The sequence below is a fragment of the Herpailurus yagouaroundi genome, unplaced genomic scaffold (assembly GCF_014898765.1).
Source record: "Herpailurus yagouaroundi ecotype Mexico unplaced genomic scaffold, PumYag 100, whole genome shotgun sequence".
Classification (NCBI taxonomy): Eukaryota; Metazoa; Chordata; class Mammalia; order Carnivora; family Felidae; genus Herpailurus; species Herpailurus yagouaroundi.
This window is the reverse complement of record NW_024412391.1, coordinates 70,161,443-70,175,410: the sequence shown is the minus strand read 5'-3', so window position 1 is coordinate 70,175,410 and position 13,968 is coordinate 70,161,443. Positions and strand designations below refer to the sequence as shown.

General features: G+C 41.4%; 1 protein-coding gene across 2 annotated transcripts in view; it reads right to left on the bottom strand.

Moving 5' to 3' along the window:
• Positions 1-13,968, bottom strand: part of ELAPOR2 (endosome-lysosome associated apoptosis and autophagy regulator family member 2) — a 184,816-nt gene that overhangs the window by 92,763 nt on the left and 78,085 nt on the right. The window contains exon 2 of one of the 2 annotated variants that reach the window (XM_040472783.1): positions 251-371. The gene's annotated coding sequence lies outside the window, so the exon portion shown is untranslated. Of the gene's footprint in view, positions 1-250; positions 372-13,968 lie in introns of those variants that run through there. The other variant, XM_040472784.1, reaches the window with a different exon arrangement.

Here is a 13,968-nt window from a genome sequence, read left to right as displayed (position 1 = left end):
GGAAGGAAGGAAGGAAGGAAGGAAGGAAGGCAGGCAGGCAGGCAGGGCAGGCACCTTCAACACTGCTGTGTCTAATTACAGACTTCAGGCATAAGGGCACCGAGTATTAAGAAGAAGCTTTTGCTCTGCTAGATGTCAATGCTATATGCTCATTTTTCTAAAAGTCTCTTACATTCATTATAATTAACTTCGTGGGCCAAACGGATACAGTTTAATCAGGAAAACGAACAGTCAAAAACTCAAAACCTACTGCATTCTTTGCCTCTCACTGGGTCAGGCAGGCCAGAGCAGTCCACTGCAGAATTCGGAATGGCGACTCTCCACCGGGAGCCGCTGCTATCACATTCTGTATATTCAAAGTGGTAATCTTTCTGCAAACAATCACAAAAACAAGCCTTTGTTAGAGCTAGTTTTAATGGGATGACTGTGCTTTCTCAATCACCCCCCAACCTGCGCACAAGCCTGATTCCAAACAGTACTCTCTGCTTGACTCTCGGTCTTACCCTATTGCCTTCACACCAAGCAGGGCTTTGTTTTTTGTTTGTTTATCAAAACTCTATCGGGCCGGGCACTGAGTAGGCACTGAGGATATGAGGAGGAACAGCCAATGCTCTCAAGCTGTGACCATTGACCTTGAGTCTCACCTCCTAGAAAAGCACACTACAGCACACTACCCTCCTTCTTTTGCAGATATTTTTAAGCTCCAAATAATTGATAGATATGATTCTAAGGGCTAAATAACACTAGGAAACTGAATACCACCCCTGTCCCCAGTTGTTCAAAGAAAGAAGAAACCATTCCCACTGACCTAATTCTCAGCTTAAAATTTAACAGCAGGTATAATAATTAATCATCTAAATGTTAGTAAAAGGCAGTTTTTTAAGCACCTTTCCCAGGCTCCATACACACCCACCACAGCAGGCTGCCGTCAATCACAGAATATAAAATAGACATTTATTACAAATGCCAAATTAAGACCAAACCCACGTAGCTCTAGCTTTTGGGTGCTTTGATGTTTTCACAATGACCCCTCCCCTGGTCAGAGCACATTACAACTGTGAGGTGCTTGAACTGAGGGAGAACAAGGACACAATGTCATTGGAGCATTTTAAGAATGGAAGAAATTCTAAATCCTCCCCCAAATATTTTCAGTTCAATACCCTCTTTATTCAGTTATCATCTTGGATGTGGCTATTTGGATTCATTCACTCTATTTTGCCTCCCTTACTATATCAGTGACCAGAGAGAACAGAAAACTCAAGTCCTATCACCATCAGGAAATCAGGTGTGTGAGGTGGAAAGGTGTATGTGTGCGCGTGTGCTTACGCATGCACACGTGTGTACACAGAGAAAGAATATCACTTAAGAAATGGCTCCTGAAATCAAAAAGGTGTGGATTTGAACTCCCATCTCACTACACCAGGTACAATCTGTGTAATACTGGGCAAGCCACTTGACTTCTCAAAGCATCCATTTTTCATGAGTAAACTTAGAATAAGAATATTTCCTACCTTGTATGGCTGTTGTGGAAATTATTTAAGATAATGCATGGAAAATGTTAGCTGTATCAGGCTACACTGAGTTAGCGCTTGATGGATGGTAGAGATATTATCCTTACTAAGGATCGTGAGGGTGGAGAGGATGATAGAGAAAGGAGGTAGTGGAGATGTGGTAAAGCACAAACTGTCTGAGTCTGTTTCCTCTGCTTCAGTTTCTGCATATACATAAGACAAAATGATAAGGGATCAGAAGGTAGAGAAGGTGGAATTATCAGGCTGGAAGCAAAGGTTTTTATGCTGCATTGAGACTCTGCCTCAAAAATAAAATTTAGTATACCTTCAGGCGATCCTCTGTGAATATTATTTTTCTACTCAAATATCTGACCACTCAAGACAACAGATAATTTGAGATTAAGTTGACAAGATCCTGGTTTCAAATATGGCTGCCAGTTAAGGGTAAATCTACGTACCTTAAAAAAAAAAAAAATCATTAAAAGCAGCCAAATGGGAAAAATGTTCCAGAGGAAAAGTTGGGAAGAGGGAAGGAAGGAGGGAGGGGGGAAGGAAAGCAGTAAAAGTTCACTAAATGTAACTACATACCATGGTCAGACACAGAAGTCATCATAAAGTGAAAAATAAACAACAAAACAAATGGGTGAAGAAACAACACACAACAAAGGTTAATTAACAATCCTGGGTTTCTAAAAACTAATCCAGGAAAGGACAAATAATTATTTGGAAATATGGTCAAAGAACATACACAACTCATTAAAGAGCGATACAAACTAAAAAACTTAAACCTCGACAAAGAAATACAAACAGTTTTCATCAAGTTGGCACATTTTTAAAATCATGTTTAAAAGTTTTCTAAGGCCTGGGTGACTCACTCAGTCAGGCATCTGACTCTATGTCTTGATGTGGGATCGAGCCCCACATCAGGCTCTGTGCTGACAGTGTGGAGCCTGCTTGGGATTCTCTGTCTTCCTCTCTCTCTGCCCTTCCCCCCGCTTCACAGGTGTGCACTCTCTCTCTCAAAATAAATAAACATTAAAAAAAAGTTTTCTTAGACTTCAGTGCAGTAAAAGGGGCACTTGTGTGCCTCCCATCACAGAGTAAAGTGATGCAACCTTTCTGGAAAAAAGTGGATCAGTAGCTTTAAAGTGGTCAAAAATTTGAACCTCAAATCCCTCTGGTAGCACCCAATCTAAGGGGGAAAAACAGTTAATGTGGTCAGAGATTTATGTGCAAAAATGCTCCTCACAGCTTCCCTATAACTAGAAGTAGTACCATGAAGAGCTGAACATGATAGAACCATACATTATTTATCTGACATTGTTCACATGCATCTACACATGCATCGGTACTCATAACAGTGACATGGTTCAGGAAGGACAGTTAACAATATTGCCATGGTTCAACTGAAACTCAGACTGGGTGAATGATTTAGCCAGAGACACCCAGCTACTATGTCACACAGCTAAGAGCAGAAGTCAAGCCTTGTGTTTATTTACCAGAGTTTTCAGTTTATATAACACCATTATGCTTAAAATAGAAGGTTACTCTTTTAAAATCGAAGGAATGGGAAAAGTTTCTAGTATCAAAGCCTGATGGTTTGACAAGTCTCACAGTGAGCCTGGGGATGTTGTATATTCAAACAGGAGACGAGAGCACGCAGAGAAGCAGAAACCATTGGACTCCCCCCTACGTTTCACAGTTCTGATGGCAACAAGCCCAACATGAGTATCACTGGGCCAAAATCAAGGTGTCGGCCTCCCTCCAGAGACTCTAGGGAAGAATCCACTCCTTGCCTCTTCCAGTTTCTGGTGGCTGCTGGCATTTGTTGGCTTACAGTTTCCACCTCTGCAATCACACTACCTTCTCCTCTTCTGTCTTATCTCCCTCTGCTTCATTCTCGTAAGTACACTTGTGATTACATTTAGGATCCAGTTAGATAATAAAGAATAATCCCCCCATCTTAACTTATTCACATCTTCGAAGTCCTTGTTTCCATAAAAGATAATTCATGGGTTCTAGGGATGAGGACATGCCTATGTTTTCTGGGCAGGGAAGGCATTATTCAACCTACTACAATCCACTCCCTGGCTCCAAAGGCACATGTCCCTCTCACATGCAAAATATATTCACCATATCCCAACATTCACTAAAGACTCAACCCATTACAGCACCAACTCAAAATCCAAAACATCGTCTATATCTCATCAGCTCCAACGTCCCGGAAGTAAACCTCCAAATCAGGTATGGGAAGACTCATTATGATACACATTGAGGCAACATTCCTCTCCATCTGGCACCTGTGTTACCTGCTTCCAAAATACAATGGGTTTGGACCTTAACAACAGTTATAGACATTCCCATTCTAAAACGGATAAACTGGAAGGGAGAAAGGGAAGGAATAAGCCAACAGTCCCAAGTAATTTCAAAATCTGGCAGGACAGATTCCATTAGTATTCCATTAGAAACAATCCTCTGCAGTTTAGGGCTCCAACATCTGGGCCCAGAGCTCCACCCTCAGAGTCATTCTTAGGTTGTTTTTTGGGTTTTTTTGTTTGTTTGTTTGTTTTTTGCTTTGTTTTTTGAAAAGGAGAACATATTTGCATCTGAGCTGGTTTATTAAGCTGTTTCTTGCCTGTAAAATTTTGGGATTCAATGGCCTTCTTCCATTTCACCCCCCTCTGTTCCTTTCAGTTCAAGCTGGCGGTGTTTCTACTCATGTTATCAAAAACCTTGTGAGTCTCCTGTGCATGTCACAAGATTCATTCCATTAGATGGAGGATCTTCCATAGATCTTTCCTGGACACTCCCAGCCCTATTCCTGGCTTCTGCTGAGAGGGTTAAAAAAAACCCATCAGTCTGACACCCAATTTCCTCAGCACTAGCAAAAGATTTTCCAGACACATTTTTGGGCTTCTCTCCTCAGCGTACTTTCATAATGGCGGGTCTCCTGATTTTAGCATTGTCTGCAACCTGGACAAAATGAGAATTTCCCCAATCATCGAGTCTGGTTTCCTTTTTATTTAAGAATTCTTCCTTCAATTTGTCTATTTCCTCTCACATTTTACAACAAGCAGCAAGAAGGAACCAGGCCATACCTTCAATACTTTGCTCAGGAATCTCCTCTGGAAATATCCAAGTTCATCACTTATAAGTGTTGCCTTCCACCCAAACATAAAACAAAATTCTTCTGCATTTTCCACTACTATATAACAAGGACCATCTTTCCTCCAATTTCCGATGGCATATTCCTCATTTCCTTTTCGGCCCTAACCAGTAGCACCTTCACTATCTCTGCCAACATTCTGCTTAGGGCAGTTCACGTTTTCTCTACTGTGCTCCTCACCAAGTTCTCACTGAGCCCTCAATGGCAGAGTCTTTGGTGCTCACATTTCTGCCAACAGTCTGTTCCATCCAACCCAGGTTTTTCCTACAATGTGCCTTAAACTTCTTTCAGTTTCTGTTCTTTACCCAATTCTAAAACCACTTCCACATTTTTAGGTATGGTTACAGCAGCTCCCCACCTCTGGGTAGTAATCTCTGAATTGGTTTTCCAATGGCTGTTGTAACAAATTGCCACAAATTTAGCAGCGTATGACAAAAGAAATGTCTTCTTACAATTCTGGAGGCCAGTAGTCCAAGCATCACTGAGGCATCAGCCAGGCCACGCTCTTCTGGAGATTTCAGGGAAGAATCCATTCCTTGCCTTCTCCAGCTTCTGGTGGCTACCAGCATTTGTTGGCTTGTGGCCACATCACTCCAGTCTCTGCCTCCATGGACACATTGCCTTCTTTCTCCTCCCACTGGGACTGCATTGAGGGCCCACTGAGATAATCTACTATCTCAAAATTCTTAGTCACATCTTCAAAGCCTTTTTTTTGTTGTAAACTTATGAAGGGCTGTTTTGTGACCCAGTATATGATCTATCTTGGAGAATGTTCCATGTGCACTCGAGAAGAAAGTATATTCTGTTGCTTTGGGATGCAGAGTTCTAAATATATCTGTCAAGTCCATCTGATCCAATGTCTCATTCAGGGCCCTTGTTTCTTTATTGACCGTGTGTCTAGATGATCTATCCATTTCTGTAAGTGGGGTGTTAAAGTCCCCTGCAATTACCACATTCTTATTGATAAGGTTGCTTGTGTTTATGAGTAATTGTTTTATATATTTGGGCGCTCCAGTATTCGGCGCATAGACATTTATAATTGTTAGCTCTTCCTGATGGATAGACCCTGTCACTATTATATAATGTCCTTCTTCATCTCTTGTTACAGCCTTGAATTTAAAGTCTAGTTTGTCTGATATAAGTATGGCTACTCCAGCTTTCTTTTGGCTTCCAGTAGCATGATAAATAGTTCTCCATCCCCTCACTCTCAATCGAAAGGTGTCCTCAGGTCTAAAATGAGTCTCTTGTAGACAGCAAATAGATGGGTCTTGTTTTTTTATCCATTCTGATACCCTATGTCTTTTGGTTGGCGCATTTAATCCATTTACATTCAGTGTTATTATAGAAAGATATGAGTTTAGAGTCATTGTGATGTCTGTATGTTTTATGCTTGTAGTGATGTCTCTGGTACTTTGTCTCACAGGGTCCCCCTTAGGATCTCTTGTAGGGCTGGTTTAGTGGTGACAAATTCCTTCAGTTTTTGTTTGTTTGGGAAGACCTTTATCTCTCCTTCGATTCTAAATGACAGGCTTGCTGGATAAAGGATTCTCGGCTGCATATTTTTTCTGTCTAGCAAACTGAAAATCTCGTGCCAACTCTTTCTGGCCTGCCAAGTTTCAAAAGAGAGATCAGTCACGAGTCTTATAGGTCTCCCTTTATATGTGAGGGCACGTTTACCCCTTGCTGCTTTCAGAATTTTCTCTTTATCCTTGTATTTTGCCAGTTTCACTATGATATGTCGTGCAGAAGATCGATTCAAGTTACGTCTGAAGGGAGTTCTCTGTGCCTCTTGGATTTCAATGCCTTTTTCCTTCCCCACTTCAGGGAAGTTCTCAGCTATTATTTCTTCAAGTACCCCTTCAGCACCTTTCCCTCTCTCTTCCTCCTCTGGGATACCAATGATGCGTATATTATTTCTTTTTAGTGTATCACTTAGTTCTCTAATTGTTATTTATCATGGAAAGGTAACATTCACAGGTTCCAGGGATTAGGACTTGGGCAGGGGAGCATTATTCAGCCTATCACAACCCACTATTGTAGAATGGCCTTGACCAGCCATGCACTTACAAAATGGCTTCCTTGTGTCTCTTGTTCCCACTTATTTGTATTAGGAAGTCTTCCCTATTTTCACATCCCACTGAGAAGATCCTGGCCCTCATATGTAAAATTCAGGTAATTTGTTATCATTGTTGCAAAATGATGATGCTGAGAAGTCTGACATGAATTCCAAAAGAAGGCCTCAGAATAAGCTAGGAAGCTCAGAAAACTCTCTTTTACCACTGTCATTCAAGTTGCCAATTAGGAGATGAAAACATCAATAAGAACAGGTCAAAGGCATACCATATTCTCTGGCTGTAATGGCAGATGTCATATGTCAATTAACTTTCCTAAAATTCTTTATCCTATCTGCCTCCTCCCAGTTACTGACCTCTCAAGGGCCACAGCTACTCTATGTTACAAAATGCTTAGGATCACAGCAGGAAGCTTTAATGTGTTTATTCATAATTTAAAAATATTGAAATGCAGACTTATTTCATGAAGAGGGCAGCATTCAGGGTCAGGAATTTAGGTTGTAGCCCAAGCCAGATGGGTTTTAAATTATTTAATAGGCTACTTCATCTGGGCTGATAACAGAGAATTTTCTTTAAAATGTGTTTCTGAAGGCAACCCTTAAATCCATACCAAAGATGTAAGCAATAGTGTGAAGTAGTAAAATGACTAAAGATACAATATATACTCCTCAAATATTCTTATTGGTATTCAAGGTACCAAATAAAGAGAGTTAATAGCAAATAAGTTTTCAGATTTATACATAATACCCCAAAACTCTAGTCACAAACCCATCTACACCATTGAGCACTTCAGTGATCCCTTGGAAATGGGAATTTCCCAGGTGTTACAGAGCTATTAAAAAGGTAAATTTTTTCTTATACCAATGTAGAATACATGTCAAAGATTTTATGTATCATTAATTAGCAAGTCAATCCGTAATATGTTGTAACAAGTTCCAAGGAGAATTCAAAGAACACCCATTAGCTGGCAATCAGGAAAGCAAAATGAACAAAGAGATGCAGAAAGAGTAAATATCCAGAGGATGATGATGAATTAATTGCATTCCAAAGAATAAGACACACTCTCACCTCCATGGACAAGAGTCATCTGTATTACTATTGGTTTCCTACAACTCAACAGTGTTGTAAAATAGTTCAAAGACAAAGGTATAGGTCCCTAGAGCAACTGATCATTCAAGCAAGGGGCACCACACAGGACACCCCATCATCTTTTCTGCCTATTTCATCATGTTTCACAAGTTTTCCTGACAAGTTGCAGGGGCAGAAGTCCTGATAATTTCAGGGCTCCAGACAGTTTATTGCCAAACATAATGACACGAATCAGAGTGTGCTCTAAAAACAATGCAACATCAGCTCGCAAGCCACACTCTCCAAATCACAGACTGGACAAAGCATTTGGACCTACCATACACAAACGATGGCAGCTAGTTAGACATGTCTGCAAATCCCAGAATGCTGGGGCACGGAGACACTGCCCCAAATAACAAAATGATGGTATCCTTCGAAAACTTTGCAGTGTAAATATGTGGGAACCAGAGAACAACCCAAAAAGAAAGAGAGCATGGAATTACTACTGATCACCAAACATTTAAGGAAAGATAATCCCTCAGTAGAAATCATGGTCCTCCCCCCAGAAACACATGCTCACAAATAAAAATCTAGGCACAAACTCTCAAAAAGCAAAAACTCAAATTGTGTTCTCTTACAACTAAAACACAAAATATCAGAATACAATGGAATAAACGCTGGAGTCCCCAAGTGCCCCTGACAAACACTCTCCTTGACCAATCTTAAGGCAAGCTCCTCTGAACTCTCTTCCCAGGGAAGCCTTGGCCTTTGGACGTCTGTGTTCATCCTTGCATCACCCAGTTTTAGAAGTCAGTTTACCCAGAATCTCCCCCCATTTATACCTGATGGTTTCCCACCCTGCTCCCTGCCTATGAACCCCCACTTGTCCGTGCTATATTCAAAACCCAGCCCATTTCTCTACAACGTCTCTTTTCTGCTATTACAACCGTTCCAGAATAAAATCTGTTTTTACTCTTTGAACCACCAACCAGTTCTGGTTTCCCTTGACACCCCCAAACATAAAAGTTGTTTATATTTCAAAAGCTTCATGGCATCCTCTAAAAACCTGGGGTATTGCCTCTAAGCATGATGACAACTATTAGAATTTTACTACACATAGGCTAGCCAATGATTCAAATAAATCTCAAATATAAAAATAATATGCATATATACATATCTTGACAATACACACATTTTATATGAAACATTAACATATATAATGATTTATGCTTATAATAATATGTATCATTTTTATATGTTAACATTAATATATACCATTCTTTACTATGTGGCACTTGGTTTATTAAATAAGCACTATGGCCTAAGTGCTATGGGGAAGATCTAACATAATTACAACACATAGTCCTTGTACTCAGGCTTATTATTTTGTTGGGAGCAGACAGGACACACACGTACCATATGATTTTATAAGAAAGCATAAAGATTAGGGGCTCCAGAGTAGAATACAAGTATCAGAGGTCAGTGTTCAAATAAAAACTCCTTCTGGTGAAAATTACCAACAAACATCCCTTAACTCTCCCATAAGGTACAATGTTGTTCCACTTCTCAATAAATTCATCGCAGTCTAAACCCTCTAGCAGATAACTACTGTAGCGGCCGTTTCGGGCAAACAGCCTTGAGCGATGGAACATAGAAAGGGCCCATGGTCAACACCTGGCTGAATACAGACAGGCCCATCAGGGGACCCACCTCAAAAAATCCATAGGCCATAACTAACCAATGGGCTACTTACAACCAGGCACAGCTACCAATAAAGGGGAAGATTCTGGGGTTCCTGGGTGGCTCAGTCGGTTAAGCATCCAACTTCAGCTCAGGTCATGATGTCACAGTTTGTGGGTTCAAGCCCCACGTCAGGCTCTGTGCTGACAGCTCAGAGCCTGGAGCCTGCTTCAAATTCTGTGTGTGTCTCTCTCTCTCTCTCAGTCTGTCCCTCCCCTGCTTATATTCTGTCTCTCTCTGTCTCTCAAAAATAAATAAACGTTCAAAAAAAAAATTTTTTTAAAAGGGGGGAAGATTCCATATGTCACCATACCTCCTCATCTTCCCCCTTTTAAAACAGCCCCTATCCACGGCCTTGCTGCAGACAGCCTCTCCTCTGCTGTCCTGCATCCTGCTCTCTTGAGATGTATTCTATAAACTTCTGTCGCCTTTGTCACTGCCCGCACCACCAACTTCCACCCAGTCAGTCGCCCCACGTTTGGGGGCCCTCATCTGATCAGGAGAGACACCCCATTTAGACACCACAACTATTTCTTAGCACCCAAATGGCTTGCTTTTTAGGAGCCATGTTTTCTGGAAAAATAAGGGAGAATGTGCATGAGGTGACCTCATTATGTAATGATTTCAGAGTCAGAACAAATTTCTGTGAGCTGGACCACCTGAGCAGCTTTTGAGAAGAAAGCCCTGAAAGATAGCAGGGTTTGTAGGCATTCTAGCCCTACCAGTTCCTTCGTGGTTAGTTTGATAGGGTGTGACAAACAGTGACACAAAGCCTGAAGGTAATATGCCTGAAGATATGCAGTGAAATACAGTAGCCTGAGGGTGGAGAGACAGATGAGCCACAGAGTGAACTAATAAAAGAACAAACGAAACTGCCTGGTCTTCTGTGGAAGACCTCAGGGGAACTCTGAAGTTTGTTCATAGCAGTGACCCATCAATGAGAAATTCAGTTCCGAGTAGCCCCTAGAGTCAACTAAGAGGTGACCATGGTTAATTATAGAGACACAGATGAGCACACACTGTATTCAAAAGAATACAGGCAGTTAGAGGACCCAGGCCTCACAGAAGAAGTGCTAATACCTACGAGAACACGCACACGGGAATGGAACAAAAAGAAGCAAATATAATCCATTTTCTTCATATATGGTTCCTTCTCCTTGAACGTTTTTATGTAAAGCATTGAGAACAGCACACCCTGTATTTGATGAGACTGCAGCTCCTTTGGGAGGAAAGCTCTCGAATCTAAGTGCTCAGCAAACAGCTTGCACCCATATTTGAGACAGCGAAGCAGCAAGAAGGAAAAAGAATACGAGCCTATAGGGCCTCACACAAATACTTCGACTGCACTCCAGTGAGTGAGCAAACTCATCCTACTTACATGCGAAGGTCAAAAGTGTGAGAATACTTACTGCAGACACACACGCATCTTATAATAAAAACTTCCTTAGCCCACATTATCAAGTACATGTGCACTGCAATGTGCAGTAATATTTATATTCAGATTTTTCTTTTATAAAAGGAACGCAGAGTTACCATGGGAACCTAAGGCTAAGTGAAGTAATAGGTATCTGATCTATTTATGACACATCCTCTTCGCCACATTTGCAGACACTATTGCTTTTGTGAAATTATTTTGACAAAGTTCATGTTTTAAATTGGAGTTCAATGTCTCTCTGTGTAAACAGGGCCTCATAAGCAGTCACTTCATTTTATAAATCAATATATATTTATTGAGCACCTCCCATGTGCCAAGCGTAGACACGTGGACGCTGGGGATACTGCAGTGAACAAAGCGGCCTAGTCCCTCGTCTCATTGGGCTTACATTTTAGTGTCAGTGAAAAGTGCCCAGGGCTTCTTGGAAGAATCCAGGCTAGACCATTTTCCTTCTATGGTGTCTCAATGCAAGTTTTTAAAGGGATAGGCAAAGAACTGGAAACAACAGACTTAGATCCCAATCTCACCTCTACCAGTGAGAAACTGAGCTAGGGAAATGGACGGGACCCCATCAGAGAAAAAGTTGGGTTTTTTTCCTTTGCTTCTGTTCCAGCTTCTATTCTTACTAGGATCTACAGCCCCACCCTACTCTGCACATGTCTTGTAATGCCAATACCGTATGTCCTCCTTGGAAGGGGCAAGGAGTCAATCACTTCTCTAGAAGAGATAATATCTAACAAAGGACCAGGTGAGAATGGCCAGAGACAGCTATCATAGGTGCATTCCAGACCACCAGAGCTAGACATCTCCACACCAAGACCCCCTGGCTCCAAGGAATAATGCCTGGGCTCTTGTCTTGGTTCTAAGCGGTTCCTGGATGCCTGAGAGGATATGTGCACCTGACCACCATCCTCAATAAAACCCCCCAAACAAAGACAAGGCTCATGCTTCTTTCCTGAGTCTCCCACATGCTCTGTCCATATTTCCTCTCTCTATACCTTCAATAAACTTTGCTTTTACCTCCTGCTGGCTCACATTTGATTTCCATCCTGCGTGAAACTAAAGACCCTCTGGGCTGGTCCTATAGGATTGGGTCCTTAGGCCCGGCCTGCCTGCATCAAAATATAAGACCTCAAGCAACTCAACCAACAGTATGCACTCAAGTTCCTCTTAATCTTTGAAAGAAAACTGTAGAATTATAGTCTATATCTCATATTTTCATGGCTCTTAATAAATGGGAACCAACTACCTCCTGTACTACCCTGCACTGTCAGGGAATAATATTCTAAACCAAGTCTACCCATAAAGAAATGAAGAAAACTTCAATTTTCTCAAGTAGTTTATAGCTAGACATCTATAATAGTACCAATATTGGAAATGTTAACTTTAATACATTCATAGAAGATACTGAGTAAAATGTATTAAACAGTCTTTAAGGGGGGCGCCTGGGTAGCTCAGTCAGTTAAGCGTCTGACTTCGACTCAGGTCATGATCTCATGGTTCATGAGTTTGAGCCCCGCATCAGGCTTGCTGCTGTCAGTGCAGAGCCTGCTTCAGATCTTCTGCAACCCCCTCTCTCTCTGCCCCTCCCTGACTCATGCTTTCTCTCAAAAAAAAATTTTTTTAAGTCTTTAAACGCATGCAATCACTATTTTATTATCTAACTACATTTAAACTTGCTGAATTAAACATATGTTTGTCTTTGCTCCCACAAACCCACAAGAATTTCTCAGGAGAGTAAGGAGTAAAATCCTAACAGTTTAAAAAGACAAAGATAAAAAGATTAGAAGTGAAAATGACAAGAGACGCAGATATCAACAATTTTTTAGAAGACAGAAAGCCTAAGATGAGCTTTATCAACTTACCAAAGCAAGAAAATCTGAAAGCGAAGAGCTACATAGGCAGATGAAATGAGAAGAAAGCTGATTTGAGCCGCAGGAACTCTCAGAACTAAAAGTACCAAATATCTCAGAAAGTCAACAAAATCTACAAACAAGACTGGTTGAAAACCTGTTTGAGAATATAGATCCCTTCCTCCCAATTCCTTTCCACATCATGACAAGAGATAAGAATTATTTCCTCTGGAAAAAGTGGAATAGGGAGTTTAAAGATTCGGGACATGAGCAAAACAAGTGGAAGGAAAGGCCTCTTGACCATGGTCCCCATAGGGGACCATGTGAACTATATACTGAATGATGAGATCCACCTCAAAGACACTTACCCATCAACACTCAATGCCAACATCCAACCCAGCCACCTCCAACACCAGTGTCTTTTCCACTTGGGCCACCTTCCCTCAACACTAGCAGAACGACCTTCTTGCTCCCAAAGGAGCCCTCAGGGGCTGTGACACCTCACATTATGACAGTCACCCCTATCATTTCAACTGATTTTCACATATGCTTACCTTATAATTGATATTAGCTAGAATCTCAATTTTGTCCCTTGTCCACAAATACGCTAATTATTATTGTTATTAACAATAACACTCACATTTGCAGAACCCTGTAAGCTTTCCAAAATAATGCTTATAACCTTTTCCGACTCAAACAAGGCCACAGCATAGCCCTATGTAGGAGGCAAGGGTCTTATCTCTGTCATGAGGGCCACTGTCCTGTTTCAGTCACCATCTCGTGCCTCCTGGATGGCTATCACCAGCAGCCTAAGTGGCATTCATCTTCTGCTCTTTCTCCCTCATGACGCTCTGCGGCCAGGTCTAATTATGTCATCCCTGCTCAAAACCCTGCAACAACTTCCATCTGGCTGAGGAAAAAGCACATAAAAGGTCTCTGTCTCTCCACATTTCGTTTCTCAACCTGTTTCATGTATGAAATATCGAAACAGGATATGTGCTACATGCTACACGCTTCCTTGCCTCCAGGCCCTCGCACAGGACTTGTTCTCTGCCTGGAAGTCTCTCTCTGCCCGTACCTGGTCATAACCTAAGGACATCTGTACAGTAACAAAGCACCATGT